Here is a 15787-nt window from a genome sequence, read left to right as displayed (position 1 = left end):
CTGGTGTACTTGGGGGGTATAGCTCAGTGGTAGAGCATTTGACTGCAGATCAAGAGGTCCTCGGTTCAAATCCGAGTGCCCCCTTGTGCAAGTTTGGGTTGAAGATTTAAAAATGTCTTTTGGTTTTAACCTGCTAATGATATCATGAAAATGCTAAATGACATGATACTTCTCTAGGCATGGTCGCACTTGCCATCCTTTGGCGATTTTTTAGAATTAACCGTTAGGAGCCCATGGCAAATATTTTGGAAATCATGATTCTATCATGTCAATAAAGGAGAATTTTTTCATCTATGAAGTTCATTTGAAGATTAGAAAAGTGAAAAAGAGATTTGTCAATATAAGTCTCTTCGGGACATTTCAAGTGCTTGTAATAATGCAGTAAAGTTGAAGACACATGAAATGGAGTCTGTCATGAAAGCCAGCAGATCAGCTTAGTCCGGCAGATAGAAGGGTTAGGGTGTCTCCCTAGCCCAGGGTGTCTCCGTTGCCCAGATATCTCCGCTTTTGACAATATGCAAGTGAGCTCTTCGGATCGACCAGGGCATTCCGGTTGCTCCAAAGAGGTACATCTCCCACCGTAACGTGCTGCCCTTCGTCCCTCCCTCTTTCCCTCTGTATACCCAATTTCGACTGGCCCTGAGTTCTGTTGTACTCGCGCCTTTTCAAATTCTCGCTGGGAGACATATCTTGAATTTTTCTTTTTCATCACATACCAAAATTTATAGCACTTCCATTTCCCCATCCATGTAAATAGACGAGGGCTTTTTCTTTGGGTCAAGTACTATCGTTAAATGGTAGTATTTTGGGGTACACATTTCTCGCGATCTCTGTGTCCCAAGGTTGGGGGTATAGCTCAGTGGGAGAGCATTTGACTGCAGATCAAGAGGTCCTTGGTTCAAATCCGAGTGCCCCCTTGTTCGAGCTTCACTTGAAGCTTTTAAAAACCGTTGTGTCGATGGTTTAACGACTAGGAATAGATGATGCTATTATGTAAAAATGAATTAACTCGACTGCAACAGTGGGAACACATTTGTCATATGTAAAATTCTAGAGAAGTTAAAGGGAGTCTGACAGCAGAAAGTTTGTTATTAACCTAATCCCAGTATAGTGTAGTAATTCTTGTGCACTTTCCAAATATGCCTCTGCTATGCAGCTGTGCAGGCCAAGGTTCAAGTCATTGTATCATTTCATTCACATGCAATTTGCTGTGGATTGGGGGTATAGCTCAGCGGTAGAGCATTTGACTGCAGATCAAGAGGTCCTCGGTTCAAATCCGAGTGCCCCCTTGTGCTAGTTTCTCTTGTCGGTTTGATAAACCTTTGTGTGGGTAGTTTAAGGATTGCGAATAGACAAAGGTGTTATGTAAAAATGAATTAGCACGACTGCAGCAGTGAGAACAGGTATCCTGTTTATAAAGTGCTAGAGAGGTTAAATTGAGCCTATTAGCAGAAGATTTATCATAAACCTACTTACAGTATAGTGTAGTGGTGCTCGTGCACTTTCCACTTATGTCTCTGCTATGCAGCTTCGCAGACCAGTTTTCAAGGACATGTATGATTTTCTGCAGATAAAAATGAGACGAAAGTGCTTTGCCTGGGAATCTAATGCTGAGACCAAAGCCCAGTCAAGCCAAGAGCCGCCCCCAATGCACTTTTCCCCTCGCTTTCATATGAATAAAACTGCCACTTACTTGAAAATGGGGCTCCAAAGCTGAAGAACAGAGGCATATTTGGAAACTGAAGAAGCCCCACAGCAAGGTACTTTCATTATATTTATAGCAAATTTGCTGCTGAGAAACGCCCTTTATGTGTCAGCAAGCAGGCAGACTGGCTATAAAGCTCTGCTGGTGTACTTGGGGGGTATAGCTCAGTGGTAGAGCATTTGACTGCAGATCAAGCGGTCCTCAGCTCAAATCCGAGTGCCCCCTTGTGCAAGTTTGGGTTGAAGATTTAAAAATGTCTTTTGGTTTTAACCTGCTAATGATATCATGAAAATGCTAAATGACATGATACTTCTCTAGGCATGGTCGCACTTGCCATCCTTTGGCGATTTTTTAGAATTAACCGTTAGGAGCCCATGGCAAATATTTTGGAAATCATGATTCTATCATGTCAATAAAGGAGAATTTTTTCATCTATGAAGTTCATTTGAAGATTAGAAAAGTGAAAAAGAGATTTGTCAATATAAGTCTCTTCGGGACATTTCAAGTGCTTGTAATAATGCAGTAAAGTTGAAGACACATGAAATGGAGTCTGTCATGAAAGCCAGCAGATCAGCTTAGTCCGGCAGATAGAAGGGTTAGGGTGTCTCCCTAGCCCAGGGTGTCTCCGTTGCCCAGATATCTCCGCTTTTGACAATATGCAAGTGAGCTCTTCGGATCGACCAGGGCATTCCGGTTGCTCCAAAGAGGTACATCTCCCACCGTAACGTGCTGCCCTTCGTCCCTCCCTCTTTCCCTCTGTATACCCAATTTCGACTGGCCCTGAGTTCTGTTGTACTCGCGCCTTTTCAAATTCTCGCTGGGAGACATATCTTGAATTTTTCTCTTTCATCACATACCAAAATTTATAGCACTTCCATTTCCCCATCCATGTAAATAGACGAGGGCTTTTTCTTTGGGTCAAGTACTATCGTTTAATGGTAGTATTTTGGGCTACACATTTCTCGCGATCTCAGTGTCCTAAGGTTGGGGGTATAGCTCAGTGGGAGAGCATTTGACTGCAGATCAAGAGGTCCTTGGTTCAAATCCGAGTGCCCCCTTGTTCGAGCTTCACTTGAAGCTTTTAAAAACCGTTGTGTCGATGGTTTAACGACTACGAATAGATGATGCTATTATGTAAAAATGAATTAACTCGACTGCAACAGTGGGAACACATTTGTCATATGTAAAATTCTAGAGAAGATAAAGGGAGTCTGACAGCAGAAAGTTTGTTATTAACCTAATCCCAGTATAGTGTAGTAATTCTTGTGCACTTTCCAAATATGCCTCTGCTATGCAGCTGTGCAGGCCAAGGTTCAAGTCATTGTATCATTTCATTCACATGCAATTTGTTGTGGTTTGGGGGTATAGCTCAGCGGTAGAGCCTTTGACTGCAGATCAAGAGGTCCTCGGTTCAAATCCGAGTGCCCCCTTGTGCTAATTTCTGTTGACGGTTTGATAAACCTTTGTGTGGGTAGTTTAAGGATTGCGAATAGACAAAGGTGTTATGTAAAAATGAATTAGCACGACTGCAGCAGTGAGAACAGGTATCCTGTTTATTAAGTGCTAGAGAGGTTAAATTGAGCCTATTAGCAGAAGATTTATCATAAACCTACTTACAGTATAGTGTAGTGGTGCTCGTGCACTTTCCACTTATGTCTCTGCTATGCAGCTTCGCAAACCAGTTTTCAAGGACATGTATGATTTTCTGCAGATAAAAATGAGACGAAAGTGCTTTGCCTGGAAATCTAATGCTGAGACCAAAGCCCAGTCAAGCCAAGAGCCGCCCCCAATGCACTTTTCCCCTCGCTTTCATATGAATAAAACTGCCACTTACTTGAAAATGGGGCTCCAAAGCTGAAGAACAGAGGCATATTTGGAAACTGAAGAAGCCCCACAGCAAGGTACTTTCATTATATTTATAGCAAATTTGCTGCTGAGAAACGCCCTTTATGTGTCAGCAAGCAGGCAGACTGGCTAGAAAGCTCTGCTGGTGTACTTGGGGGGTATAGCTCAGTGGTAGAGCATTTGACTGCAGATCAAGAGGTCCTCGGTTCAAATCCGAGTGCCCCCTTGTGCAAGTTTGGGTTGAAGATTTAAAAATGTCTTTTGGTTTTAACCTGCTAATGATATCATGAAAATGCTAAATGACATGATACTTCTCTAGGCATGGTCGCACTTGCCATCCTTTGGCGATTTTTTAGAATTAACCGTTAGGAGCCCATGGCAAATATTTTGGAAATCATGATTCTATCATGTCAATAAAGGAGAATTTTTTCATCTATGAAGTTCATTTGAAGATTAGAAAAGTGAAAAAGAGATTTGTCAATATAAGTCTCTTCGGGACATTTCAAGTGCTTGTAATAATGCAGTAAAGTTGAAGACACATGAAATGGAGTCTGTCATGAAAGCCAGCAGATCAGCTTAGTCCGGCAGATAGAAGGGTTAGGGTGTCTCCCTAGCCCAGGGTGTCTCCGTTGCAAAGATATCTCCGCTTTTGACAATATGCAAGTGAGCACTTCGGATCGACCAGGGCATTCCGGTTGCTCCAAAGAGGTACATCTCCCACCGTAACGTGCTGCCCTTCGTCCCTCCCTCTTTCCCTCTGTATACCCAATTTCGACTGGCCCTGAGATCTGTTGTACTCGCGCCTTTTCAAATACTCGCTGGGAGACATTTCTTGAATTTTTCTCTTTCATCACATACCAAAATTTATAGCACTTCCATTTCCCCATCCATGTAAATAGACGAGGGCTTTTTCTTTGGGTCAAGTACTATCGTTTAATGGTAGTATTTTGGGCTACACATTTCTCGCGATCTCAGTGTCCTAAGGTTGGGGGTATACCTCAGTGGGAGAGCATTTGACTGCAGATCAAGAGGTCCTGGGTTCAAATCCGAGTGCCCCCTTGTTCGAGCTTCACTTGAAGCTTTTAAAAACCGTTGTGTCGATGGTTTAACGACTACGAATAGATGATGCTATTATGTAAAAATGAATTAACTCGACTGCAACAGTGGGAACACATTTGTCATGTGTAAAATTCTAGAGAAGTTAAAGGGAGTCTGACAGCAGAAAGTTTGTTATTAACCTAATCCCAGTATAGTGTAGTAATTCTTGTGCACTTTCCAAATATGCCTCTGCTATGCAGCTGTGCAGGCCAAGGTTCAAGTCATTGTATCATTTCATTCACATGCAGTTTGTTGTGGAGTGGGGGTATAGCTCAGCGGTAGAGCATTTGACTGCAGATCAAGAGGTCCTCGGTTCAAATCCGAGTGCCCCCTTGTGCTAGTTTCTCTTGTCGGTTTGATAAACCTTTGTGTGGGTAGTTTAAGGATTGCGAATAGACAAAGGTGTTATGTAAAAATGAATTAGCACGACTGCAGCAGTGAGAACAGGTATCCTGTTTATAAAGTGCTAGAGAGGTTAAATTGAGCCTATTAGCAGAAGATTTATCATAAACCTACTTACAGTATAGTGTAGTGGTGCTCGTGCACTTTCCACTTATGTCTCTGCTATGCAGCTTCGCAGACCAGTTTTCAAGGACATGTATGATTTTCTGCAGATAAAAATGAGACGAAAGTGCTTTGCCTGGGAATCTAATGCTGAGACCAAAGCCCAGTCAAGCCAAGAGCCGCCCCCAATGCACTTTTCCCCTCGCTTTCATATGAATAAAACTGCCACTTACTTGAAAATGGGGCTCCAAAGCTGAAGAACAGAGGCATATTTGGAAACTGAAGAAGCCCCACAGCAAGGTACTTTCATTATATTTATAGCAAATTTGCTGCTGAGAAACGCCCTTTATGTGTCAGCAAGCAGGCAGACTGGCTAGAAAGCTCTGCTGGTGTACTTGGGGGGTATAGCTCAGTGGTAGAGCATTTGACTGCAGATCAAGAGATCTTCGGCTCACAATCCGAGTGCCCCCTGGTGCAAGTTTGGGTTGAAGATTTAAAAATGTCTTTTGGTTTTAACCTGCTAATGATATCATGAAAATGCTAAATGACATGATACTTCTCTAGGCATGGTCGCACTTGCCATCCTTTGGCGATTTTTTAGAATTAACCGTTAGGAGCCCATGGCAAATATTTTGGAAATCATGATTCTATCATGTCAATAAAGGAGAATTTTTTCATCTATGAAGTTCATTTGAAGATTAGAAAAGTGAAAAAGAGATTTGTCAATATAAGTCTCTTCGGGACATTTCAAGTGCTTGTAATAATGCAGTAAAGTTGAAGACACATGAAATGGAGTCTGTCATGAAAGCCAGCAGATCAGCTTAGTCCGGCAGATAGAAGGGTTAGGGTGTCTCCCTAGCCCAGGGTGTCTCCGTTGCAAAGATATCTCCGCTTTTGACAATATGCAAGTGAGCACTTCGGATCGACCAGGGCATTCCGGTTGCTCCAAAGAGGTACATCTCCCACCGTAACGTGCTGCCCTTCGTCCCTCCCTCTTTCCCTCTGTATACCCAATTTCGACTGGCCCTGAGATCTGTTGTACTCGCGCCTTTTCAAATACTCGCTGGGAGACATTTCTTGAATTTTTCTCTTTCATCACATACCAAAATTTATAGCACTTCCATTTCCCCATCCATGTAAATAGACGAGGGCTTTTTCTTTGGGTCAAGTACTATCGTTTAATGGTAGTATTTTGGGCTACACATTTCTCGCGATCTCAGTGTCCTAAGGTTGGGGGTATAGCTCAGTGGGAGAGCATTTGACTGCAGATCAAGAGGTCCTGGGTTCAAATCCGAGTGCCCCCTTGTTCGAGCTTCACTTGAAGCTTTTAAAAACCGTTGTGTCGATGGTTTAACGACTACGAATAGATGATGCTATTATGTAAAAATGAATTAACTCGACTGCAACAGTGGGAACACATTTGTCATGTGTAAAATTCTAGAGAAGTTAAAGGGAGTCTGACAGCAGAAAGTTTGTTATTAACCTAATCCCAGTATAGTGTAGTAATTCTTGTGCACTTTCCAAATATGCCTCTGCTATGCAGCTGTGCAGGCCAAGGTTCAAGTCATTGTATCATTTCATTCACATGCAATTTGTTGTGGATTGGGGGTATAGCTCAGCGGTAGAGCATTTGACTGCAGATCAAGAGGTCCTCGGTTCAAATCCGAGTGCCCCCTTGTGCTATTTTTTCTTGTCGGTTTGATAAACCTTTGTGTGGGTAGTTTAAGGATTGCAAATAGACAAAGGTGTTATGTAAAAATGAATTAGCACGACTGCAGCAGTGAGAACAGGTATCCTGTTTATAAAGTGCTAGAGAGGTTAAATTGAGCCTATTAGCAGAAGATTTATCATAAACCTACTTACAGTATAGTGTAGTGGTGCTCGTGCACTTTCCACTTATGTCTCTGCTATGCAGCTTCGCAGACCAGTTTTCAAGGACATGTATGATTTTCTGCAGATAAAAATGAGACGAAAGTGCTTTGCCTGGGAATCTAATGCTGAGACCAAAGCCCAGTCAAGCCAAGAGCCGCCCCCAATGCACTTTTCCCCTCGCTTTCATATGAATAAAACTGCCACTTACTTGAAAATGGGGCTCCAAAGCTGAAGAACAGAGGCATATTTGGAAACTGAAGAAGCCCCACAGCAAGGTACTTTCATTATATTTATAGCAAATTTGCTGCTGAGAAACGCCCTTTATGTGTCAGCAAGCAGGCAGACTGGCTAGAAAGCTCTGCTGGTGTACTTGGGGGGTATAGCTCAGTGGTAGAGCATTTGACTGCAGATCAAGAGGTCCTCGGTTCAAATCCGAGTGCCCCCTTGTGCAAGTTTGGGTTGAAGATTTAAAAATGTCTTTTGGTTTTAACCTTCTAATGATATCATGAAAATGCTAAATGACATGATACTTCTCTAGGCATGGTCGCACTTGCCATCCTTTGGCGATTTTTTAGAATTAACCGTTAGGAGCCCATGGCAAATATTTTGGAAATCATGATTCTATCATGTCAATAAAGGAGAATTTTTTCATCTATGAAGTTCATTTGAAGATTAGAAAAGTGAAAAAGAGATTTGTCAATATAAGTCTCTTCGGGACATTTCAAGTGCTTGTAATAATGCAGTAAAGTTGAAGACACATGAAATGGAGTCTGTCATGAAAGCCAGCAGATCAGCTTAGTCCGACAGATAGAAGGGTTAGGGTGTCTCCCTAGCCCAGGGTGTCTCCGTTGCCCAGATATCTCCGCTTTTGACAATATGCAAGTGAGCTCTTCGGATCGACCAGGGCATTCCGGTTGCTCCAAAGAGGTACATCTCCCACCGTAACGTGCTGCCCTTCGTCCCTCCCTCTTTCCCTCTGTATACCCAATTTCGACTGGCCCTGAGTTCTGTTGTACTCGCGCCTTTTCAAATTCTCGCTGGGAGACATATCTTGAATTTTTCTTTTTCATCACATACCAAAATTTATAGCACTTCCATTTCCCCATCCATGTAAATAGACGAGGGCTTTTTCTTTGGGTCAAGTACTATCGTTAAATGGTAGTATTTTCGGGTACACATTTCTCGCGATCTCAGTGTCCTAAGGTTGGGGGTATAGCTCAGTGGGAGAGCATTTGACTGCAGATCAAGAGGTCCTTGGTTCAAATCCGAGTGCCCCCTTGTTCGAGCTTCACTTGAAGCTTTTAAAAACCGTTGTGTCGATGGTTTAACGACTACGAATAGATGATGCTATTATGTAAAAATGAATTAACTCGACTGCAACAGTGGGAACACATTTGTCATATGTAAAATTCTAGAGAAGTTAAAGGGAGTCTGACAGCAGAAAGTTTGTTATTAACCTAATCCCAGTATAGTGTAGTAATTCTTGTGCACTTTCCAAATATGCCTCTGCTATGCAGCTGTGCAGGCCAAGGTTCAAGTCATTGTATCATTTCATTCACATGCAATTTGTTGTGGATTGGGGGTATAGCTCAGCGGTAGAGCATTTGACTGCAGATCAAGAGGTCCTCGGTTCAAATCCGGGTGCCCCCTTGTGCTAGTTTCTCTTGTCGGTTTGATAAACCTTTGTGTGGGTAGTTTAAGGATTGCGAATAGACAAAGGTGTTATGTAAAAATGAATTAGCACGACTGCAGCAGTGAGAACAGGTATCCTGTTTATAAAGTGCTAGAGAGGTTAAATTGAGCCTATTAGCAGAAGATTTATCATAAACCTACTTACAGTATAGTGTAGTGGTGCTCGTGCACTTTCCACTTATGTCTCTGCTATGCAGCTTCGCAGACCAGTTTTCAAGGACATGTATGATTTTCTGCAGATAAAAATGAGACGAAAGTGCTTTGCCTGGGAATCTAATGCTGAGACCAAAGCCCAGTCAAGCCAAGAGCCGCCCCCAATGCACTTTTCCCCTCGCTTTCATATGAATAAAACTGCCACTTACTTGAAAATGGGGCTCCAAAGCTGAAGAACAGAGGCATATTTGGAAACTGAAGAAGCCCCACAGCAAGGTACTTTCATTATATTTATAGCAAATTTGCTGCTGAGAAACGCCCTTTATGTGTCAGCAAGCAGGCAGACTGGCTATAAAGCTCTGCTGGTGTACTTGGGGGGTATAGCTCAGTGGTAGAGCATTTGACTGCAGATCAAGAGGTCCTCAGTTCAAATCCGAGTGCCCCCTTGTGCAAGTTTGGGTTGAAGATTTAAAAATGTCTTTTGGTTTTAACCTGCTAATGATATCATGAAAATGCTAAATGACATGATACTTCTCTAGGCATGGTCGCACTTGCCATCCTTTGGCGATTTTTTAGAATTAACCGTTAGGAGCCCATGGCAAATATTTTGGAAATCATGATTCTATCATGTCAATAAAGGAGAATTTTTTCATCTATGAAGTTCATTTGAAGATTAGAAAAGTGAAAAAGAGATTTGTCAATATAAGTCTCTTCGGGACATTTCAAGTGCTTGTAATAATGCAGTAAAGTTGAAGACACATGAAATGGAGTCTGTCATGAAAGCCAGCAGATCAGCTTAGTCCGGCAGATAGAAGGGTTAGGGTGTCTCCCTAGCCCAGGGTGTCTCCGTTGCCCAGATATCTCCGCTTTTGACAATATGCAAGTGAGCTCTTCGGATCGACCAGGGCATTCCGGTTGCTCCAAAGAGGTACATCTCCCACCGTAACGTGCTGCCCTTCGTCCCTCCCTCTTTCCCTCTGTATACCCAATTTCGACTGGCCCTGAGTTCTGTTGTACTCACGCCTTTTCAAATTCTCGCTGGGAGACATTTCTTGAATTTTTCTCTTTCATCACATACCAAAATTTATAGCACTTCCATTTCCCCATCCATGTAAATAGACGAGGGCTTTTTCTTTGGGTCAAGTACTATCGTTTAATGGTAGTATTTTGGGCTACACATTTCTCGCGATCTCAGTGTCCTAAGGTTCGAGGTATAGCTCAGTGGGAGAGCATTTGACTGCAGATCAAGAGGTCCTTGGTTCAAATCCAAGTGCCCCCTTGTTCGAGCTTCACTTGAAGCTTTTAAAAACCGTTGTGTCGATGGTTTAACGACTACGAATAAATGATGCTATTATGTAAAAATGAATTAACTCGACTGCAACAGTGGGAACACATTTGTCATATGTAAAATTCTAGAGAAGTTAAAGGGAGTCTGACAGCAGAAAGTTTGTTATTAACCTAATCCCAGTATAGTGTAGTAATTCTTGTGCACTTTCCAAATATGCCTCTGCTATGCAGCTGTGCAGGCCAAGGTTCAAGTCATTGTATCATTTCATTCACATGCAATTTGTTGTGGATTGGGGGTATAGCTCAGCGGTAGAGCCTTTGACTGCAGATCAAGAGGTCCTCGGTTCAAATCCGAGTGCCCCCTTGTGCTAATTTCTCTTGACGGTTTGATAAACCTTTGTGTGGGTAGTTTAAGGATTGCGAATAGACAAAGGTGTTATGTAAAAATGAATTAGCACGACTGCAGCAGTGAGAACAGGTATCCTGTTTATAAAGTGCTAGAGAGGGTAAATTGAGCCTATTAGCAGAAGATTTATCATAAACCTACTTACAGTATAGTGTAGTGGTGCTCGTGCACTTTCCACTTATGTCTCTGCTATGCAGCTTCGCAGACCAGTTTTCAAGGACATGTATGATTTTCTGCAGATAAAAATGAGACGAAAGTGCTTTGCCTGGGAATCTAATGCTGAGACCAAAGCCCAGTCAAGCCAAGAGCCGCCCCCAATGCACTTTTCCCCTCGCTTTCATATGAATAAAACTGCCACTTACTTGAAAATGGGGCTCCAAAGCTGAAGAACAGAGGCATATTTGGAAACTGAAGAAGCCCCACAGCAAGGTACTTTCATTATATTTATAGCAAATTTGCTGCTGAGAAACGCCCTTTATGTGTCAGCAAGCAGGCAGACTGGCTAGAAAGCTCTGCTGGTGTACTTGGGGGGTATAGCTCAGTGGTAGAGCATTTGACTGCAGATCAAGAGGTCCTCGGTTCAAATCCGAGTGCCCCCTTGTGCAAGTTTGGGTTGAAGATTTAAAAATGTCTTTTGGTTTTAACCTGCTAATGATATCATGAAAATGCTAAATGACATGATACTTCTCTAGGCATGGTCGCACTTGCCATCCTTTGGCGACTTTTTAGAATTAACCGTTAGGAGCCCATGGCAAATATTTTGGAAATCATGATTCTATCATGTCAATAAAGGAGAATTTTTTCATCTATGAAGTTCATTTGAAGATTAGAAAAGTGAAAAAGAGATTTGTCAATATAAGTCTCTTCGGGACATTTCAAGTGCTTGTAATAATGCAGTAAAGTTGAAGACACATGAAATGGAGTCTGTCATGAAAGCCAGCAGATCAGCTTAGTCCGGCAGATAGAAGGGTTAGGGTGTCTCCCTAGCCCAGGGTGTCTCCGTTGCCCAGATATCTCCGCTTTTGACAATATGCAAGTGAGCTCTTCGGATCGACCAGGGCATTCCGGTTGCTCCAAAGAGGTACATCTCCCACCGTAACGTGCTGCCCTTCGTCCCTCCCTCTTTCCCTCTGTATACCCAATTTCGACTGGCCCTGAGTTCTGTTGTACTCGCGCCTTTTCAAATTCTCGCTGGGAGACATATCTTGAATTTTTCTTTTTCATCACATACCAAAATTTATAGCACTTCCATTTCCCCATCCATGTAAATAGACGAGGGCTTTTTCTTTGGGTCAAGTACTATCGTTAAATGGTAGTATTTTGGGCTACACATTTCTCGCGATCTCAGTGTCCTAAGGTTGGGGGTATAGATCAGTGGGAGAGCATTTGACTGCAGATCAAGAGGTCCTTGGTTCAAATCCGAGTGCCCCCTTGTTCGAGCTTCACTTGAATCTTTTAAAAACCGTTGTGTCGATGGTTTAACGACTACGAATAGATGATGCTATTATGTAAAAATGAATTAACTCGACTGCAACAGTGGGAACACATTTGTCATGTGTAAAATTCTAGAGAAGTTAAAGGGAGTCTGACAGCAGAAAGTTTGTTATTAACCTAATCCCAGTATAGTGTAGTAATTCTTGTGCACTTTCCAAATATGCCTCTGCTATGCAGCTGTGCAGGCCAAGGTTCAAGTCATTGTATCATTTCATTCACATGCAATTTGTTGTGGATTTGGGGTATAGCTCAGCGGTAGAGCATTAGACTGCAGATCAAGAGGTCCTCGGTTCAAATCCGAGTGCCCCCTTGTGCTAGTTTCTCTTGTCGGTTTGATAAACCTTTGTGTGGGTAGTTTAAGGATTGCGAATAGACAAAGGTGTTATGTAAAAATGAATTAGCACGACTGCAGCAGTGAGAACAGGTATCCTGTTTATAAAGTGCTAGAGAGGTTAAATTGAGCCTATTAGCAGAAGATTTATCATAAACCTACTTACAGTATAGTGTAGTGGTGCTCGTGCACTTTCCACTTATGTCTCTGCTATGCAGCTTCGCAGACCAGTTTTCAAGGACATGTATGATTTTCTGCAGATAAAAATGAGACGAAAGTGCTTTGCCTGGGAATTTAATGCTGAGACCAAAGCCCAGTCAAGCCAAGAGCCGCCCCAATGCACTTTTCCCCTCGCTTTCATATGAATAAAACTGCCACTTACTTGAAAATGGGGCTCCAAAGCTGAAGAACAGAGGCATATTTGGAAACTGAAGAAGCCCCACAGCAAGGTACTTTCATTATATTTATAGCAAATTTGCTGCTGAGAAACGCCCTTTATGTGTCAGCAAGCAGGCAGACTGGCTATAAAGCTCTGCTGGTGTACTTGGGGGGTATAGCTCAGTGGTAGAGCATTTGACTGCAGATCAAGAGGTCCTCGGTTCAAATCCGAGTGCCCCCTTGTGCAAGTTTGGGTTGAAGATTTAAAAATGTCTTTTGGTTTTAACCTGCTAATGATATCATGAAAATGCTAAATGACATGATACTTCTCTAGGCATGGTCGCACTTGCCATCCTTTGGCGATTTTTTAGAATTAACCGTTAGGAGCCCATGGCAAATATTTTGGAAATCATGATTCTATCATGTCAATAAAGGAGAATTTTTTCATCTATGAAGTTCATTTGAAGATTAGAAAAGTGAAAAAGAGATTTGTCAATATAAGTCTCTTCGGGACATTTCAAGTGCTTGTAATAATGCAGTAAAGTTGAAGACACATGAAATGGAGTCTGTCATGAAAGCCAGCAGATCAGCTTAGTCCGGCAGATAGAAGGGTTAGGGTGTCTCCCTAGCCCAGGGTGTCTCCGTTGCCCAGATATCTCCGCTTTTGACAATATGCAAGTGAGCTCTTCGGATCGACCAGGGCATTCCGGTTGCTCCAAAGAGGTACATCTCCCACCGTAACGTGCTGCCCTTCGTCCCTCCCTCTTTCCCTCTGTATACCCAATTTCGACTGGCCCTGAGTTCTGTTGTACTCGCGCCTTTTCAAATTCTCGCTGGGAGACATATCTTGAATTTTTCTTTTTCATCACATACCAAAATTTATAGCACTTCCATTTCCCCATCCATGTAAATAGACGAGGGCTTTTTCTTTGGGTCAAGTACTATCGTTAAATGGTAGTATTTTGGGGTACACATTTCTCGCGATCTCTGTGTCCTAAGGTTGGGGGTATAGCTCAGTGGGAGAGCATTTGACTGCAGATCAAGAGGTCCTTGGTTCAGATCCGAGTGCCCCCTTGTTCGAGCTTCACTTGAAGCTTTTAAAAACCGTTGTGTCGATGGTTTAACGACTACGAATAGATGATGCTATTATGTAAAAATTAATTAACTCGACTGCAACAGTGGGAACACATTTGTCATATGTAAAATTCTAGAGAAGTTAAAGGGAGTCTGACAGCAGAAAGTTTGTTATTAACCTAATCCCAGTATAGTGTAGTAATTCTTGTGCACTTTCCAAATATGCCTCTGCTATGCAGCTGTGCAGGCCAAGGTTCAAGTCATTGTATCATTTCATTCACATGCAATTTGTTGTGGATTGGGGGTATAGCTCAGCGGTAGTGCATTTGACTGCAGATCAAGAGGTCCTCGGTTCAAATCCGAGTGCCCCCTTGTGCTAATTTCTCTTGACGGTTTGATAAACCTTTGTGTGGGTAGTTTAAGGATTGCGAATAGACAAAGGTGTTATGTAAAAATGAATTAGCACGACTGCAGCAGTGAGAACAGATATCCTGTTTATAAAGTGCTAGAGAGGTTAAATTGAGCCTATTAGCAGAAGATTTATCATAAACCTACTTACAGTATAGTGTAGTGGTGCTCGTGCACTTTCCACTTATGTCTCTGCTATGCAGCTTCGCAGACCAGTTTTCAAGGACATGTATGATTTTCTGCAGATAAAAATGAGACGAAAGTGCTTTGCCTGGGAATCTAATGCTGAGACCAAAGCCCAGTCAAGCCAAGAGCCGCCCCCAATGCACTTTTCCCCTCGCTTTCATATGAATAAAACTGCCACTTACTTGAAAATGGGGCTCCAAAGCTGAAGAACAGAGGCATATTTGGAAACTGAAGAAGCCCCACAGCAAGGTACTTTCATTATATTTATAGCAAATTTGCTGCTGAGAAACGCCCTTTATGTGTCAGCAAGCAGGCAGACTGGCTATAAAGCTCTGCTGGTGTACTTGGGGGGTATAGCTCAGTGGTAGAGCATTTGACTGCAGATCAAGAGGTCCTCGGTTCAAATCCGAGTGCCCCCTTGTGCAAGTTTGGGTTGAAGATTTAAAAATGTCTTTTGGTTTTAACCTGCTAATGATATCATGAAAATGCTAAATGACATGATACTTCTCTAGGCATGGTCGCACTTGCCATCCTTTGGCGATTTTTTAGAATTAACCGTTAGGAGCCCATGGCAAATATTTTGGAAATCATGATTCTATCATGTCAATAAAGGAGAATTTTTTCATCTATGAAGTTCATTTGAAGATTAGAAAAGTGAAAAAGAGATTTGTCAATATAAGTCTCTTCGGGACATTTCAAGTGCTTGTAATAATGCAGTAAAGTTGAAGACACATGAAATGGAGTCTGTCATGAAAGCCAGCAGATCAGCTTAGTCCGGCAGATAGAAGGGTTAGGGTGTCTCCCTAGCCCAGGGTGTCTCCGTTGCCCAGATATCTCCGCTTTTGACAATATGCAAGTGAGCTCTTCGGATCGACCAGGGCATTCCGGTTGCTCCAAAGAGGTACATCTCCCACCGTAACGTGCTGCCCTTCGTCCCTCCCTCTTTCCCTCTGTATACCCAATTTCGACTGGCCCTGAGTTCTGTTGTACTCGCGCCTTTTCAAATTCTCGCTGGGAGACATATCTTGAATTTTTCTTTTTCATCACATACCAAAATTTATAGCACTTCCATTTCCCCATCCATGTAAATAGACGAGGGCTTTTTCTTTGGGTCAAGTACTATCGTTAAATGGTAGTATTTTGGGGTACACATTTCTCGCGATCTCTGTGTCCCAAGGTTGGGGGTATAGCTCAGTGGGAGAGCATTTGACTGCAGATCAAGAGGTCCTTGGTTCAAATCCGAGTGCCCCCTTGTTCGAGCTTCACTTGAAGCTTTTAAAAACCGTTGTGTCGATGGTTTAACGACTAGGAATAGATGATGCTATTATGTAAAAATGAATTAACTCGACTGCAA

General features: G+C 42.5%; 24 non-coding genes across 24 annotated transcripts; all 24 read left to right on the top strand.

The window, feature by feature from the left end:
* Positions 1-12: 12 nt before the first annotated feature.
* Positions 13-84, top strand: TRNAC-GCA (transfer RNA cysteine (anticodon GCA)). Its single transcript has one exon. It is a non-coding gene; the product is annotated as a tRNA-Cys (tRNA).
* Positions 85-845: 761 nt separating this feature from the next.
* TRNAC-GCA (transfer RNA cysteine (anticodon GCA)) lies at positions 846-917 on the top strand. Its single transcript has one exon. It is a non-coding gene; the product is annotated as a tRNA-Cys (tRNA).
* A 300-nt stretch (positions 918-1217) lies between these two features.
* Positions 1218-1289, top strand: TRNAC-GCA (transfer RNA cysteine (anticodon GCA)). The gene has a single exon. It is a non-coding gene; the product is annotated as a tRNA-Cys (tRNA).
* Positions 1290-1858: 569 nt separating this feature from the next.
* On the top strand, positions 1859-1930 carry TRNAC-GCA (transfer RNA cysteine (anticodon GCA)). The gene has a single exon. It is a non-coding gene; the product is annotated as a tRNA-Cys (tRNA).
* Positions 1931-2691: 761 nt separating this feature from the next.
* Positions 2692-2763, top strand: TRNAC-GCA (transfer RNA cysteine (anticodon GCA)). Its single transcript has one exon. It is a non-coding gene; the product is annotated as a tRNA-Cys (tRNA).
* Positions 2764-3063: 300 nt separating this feature from the next.
* On the top strand, positions 3064-3135 carry TRNAC-GCA (transfer RNA cysteine (anticodon GCA)). The gene has a single exon. It is a non-coding gene; the product is annotated as a tRNA-Cys (tRNA).
* A 569-nt stretch (positions 3136-3704) lies between these two features.
* On the top strand, positions 3705-3776 carry TRNAC-GCA (transfer RNA cysteine (anticodon GCA)). Its single transcript has one exon. It is a non-coding gene; the product is annotated as a tRNA-Cys (tRNA).
* A 1133-nt stretch (positions 3777-4909) lies between these two features.
* On the top strand, positions 4910-4981 carry TRNAC-GCA (transfer RNA cysteine (anticodon GCA)). The gene has a single exon. It is a non-coding gene; the product is annotated as a tRNA-Cys (tRNA).
* A 1403-nt stretch (positions 4982-6384) lies between these two features.
* TRNAC-GCA (transfer RNA cysteine (anticodon GCA)) lies at positions 6385-6456 on the top strand. Its single transcript has one exon. It is a non-coding gene; the product is annotated as a tRNA-Cys (tRNA).
* Positions 6457-6756: 300 nt separating this feature from the next.
* On the top strand, positions 6757-6828 carry TRNAC-GCA (transfer RNA cysteine (anticodon GCA)). Its single transcript has one exon. It is a non-coding gene; the product is annotated as a tRNA-Cys (tRNA).
* Positions 6829-7397: 569 nt separating this feature from the next.
* TRNAC-GCA (transfer RNA cysteine (anticodon GCA)) lies at positions 7398-7469 on the top strand. The gene has a single exon. It is a non-coding gene; the product is annotated as a tRNA-Cys (tRNA).
* Positions 7470-8230: 761 nt separating this feature from the next.
* TRNAC-GCA (transfer RNA cysteine (anticodon GCA)) lies at positions 8231-8302 on the top strand. Its single transcript has one exon. It is a non-coding gene; the product is annotated as a tRNA-Cys (tRNA).
* A 300-nt stretch (positions 8303-8602) lies between these two features.
* TRNAC-GCA (transfer RNA cysteine (anticodon GCA)) lies at positions 8603-8674 on the top strand. Its single transcript has one exon. It is a non-coding gene; the product is annotated as a tRNA-Cys (tRNA).
* A 569-nt stretch (positions 8675-9243) lies between these two features.
* On the top strand, positions 9244-9315 carry TRNAC-GCA (transfer RNA cysteine (anticodon GCA)). Its single transcript has one exon. It is a non-coding gene; the product is annotated as a tRNA-Cys (tRNA).
* A 761-nt stretch (positions 9316-10076) lies between these two features.
* Positions 10077-10148, top strand: TRNAC-GCA (transfer RNA cysteine (anticodon GCA)). The gene has a single exon. It is a non-coding gene; the product is annotated as a tRNA-Cys (tRNA).
* Positions 10149-10448: 300 nt separating this feature from the next.
* On the top strand, positions 10449-10520 carry TRNAC-GCA (transfer RNA cysteine (anticodon GCA)). The gene has a single exon. It is a non-coding gene; the product is annotated as a tRNA-Cys (tRNA).
* A 569-nt stretch (positions 10521-11089) lies between these two features.
* TRNAC-GCA (transfer RNA cysteine (anticodon GCA)) lies at positions 11090-11161 on the top strand. Its single transcript has one exon. It is a non-coding gene; the product is annotated as a tRNA-Cys (tRNA).
* Positions 11162-11922: 761 nt separating this feature from the next.
* TRNAC-GCA (transfer RNA cysteine (anticodon GCA)) lies at positions 11923-11994 on the top strand. The gene has a single exon. It is a non-coding gene; the product is annotated as a tRNA-Cys (tRNA).
* Positions 11995-12294: 300 nt separating this feature from the next.
* On the top strand, positions 12295-12366 carry TRNAC-GCA (transfer RNA cysteine (anticodon GCA)). Its single transcript has one exon. It is a non-coding gene; the product is annotated as a tRNA-Cys (tRNA).
* A 568-nt stretch (positions 12367-12934) lies between these two features.
* Positions 12935-13006, top strand: TRNAC-GCA (transfer RNA cysteine (anticodon GCA)). The gene has a single exon. It is a non-coding gene; the product is annotated as a tRNA-Cys (tRNA).
* Positions 13007-13767: 761 nt separating this feature from the next.
* On the top strand, positions 13768-13839 carry TRNAC-GCA (transfer RNA cysteine (anticodon GCA)). The gene has a single exon. It is a non-coding gene; the product is annotated as a tRNA-Cys (tRNA).
* Positions 13840-14139: 300 nt separating this feature from the next.
* On the top strand, positions 14140-14211 carry TRNAC-GCA (transfer RNA cysteine (anticodon GCA)). The gene has a single exon. It is a non-coding gene; the product is annotated as a tRNA-Cys (tRNA).
* Positions 14212-14780: 569 nt separating this feature from the next.
* On the top strand, positions 14781-14852 carry TRNAC-GCA (transfer RNA cysteine (anticodon GCA)). The gene has a single exon. It is a non-coding gene; the product is annotated as a tRNA-Cys (tRNA).
* Positions 14853-15613: 761 nt separating this feature from the next.
* TRNAC-GCA (transfer RNA cysteine (anticodon GCA)) lies at positions 15614-15685 on the top strand. The gene has a single exon. It is a non-coding gene; the product is annotated as a tRNA-Cys (tRNA).
* Positions 15686-15787: the final 102 nt, after the last annotated feature.

Source organism: Leptodactylus fuscus, chromosome 1 (assembly GCF_031893055.1).
Source record: "Leptodactylus fuscus isolate aLepFus1 chromosome 1, aLepFus1.hap2, whole genome shotgun sequence".
In the NCBI taxonomy this organism is placed as follows: Eukaryota; Metazoa; Chordata; class Amphibia; order Anura; family Leptodactylidae; genus Leptodactylus; species Leptodactylus fuscus.
This window is presented reverse-complemented; position numbering and strand designations above follow the sequence as displayed.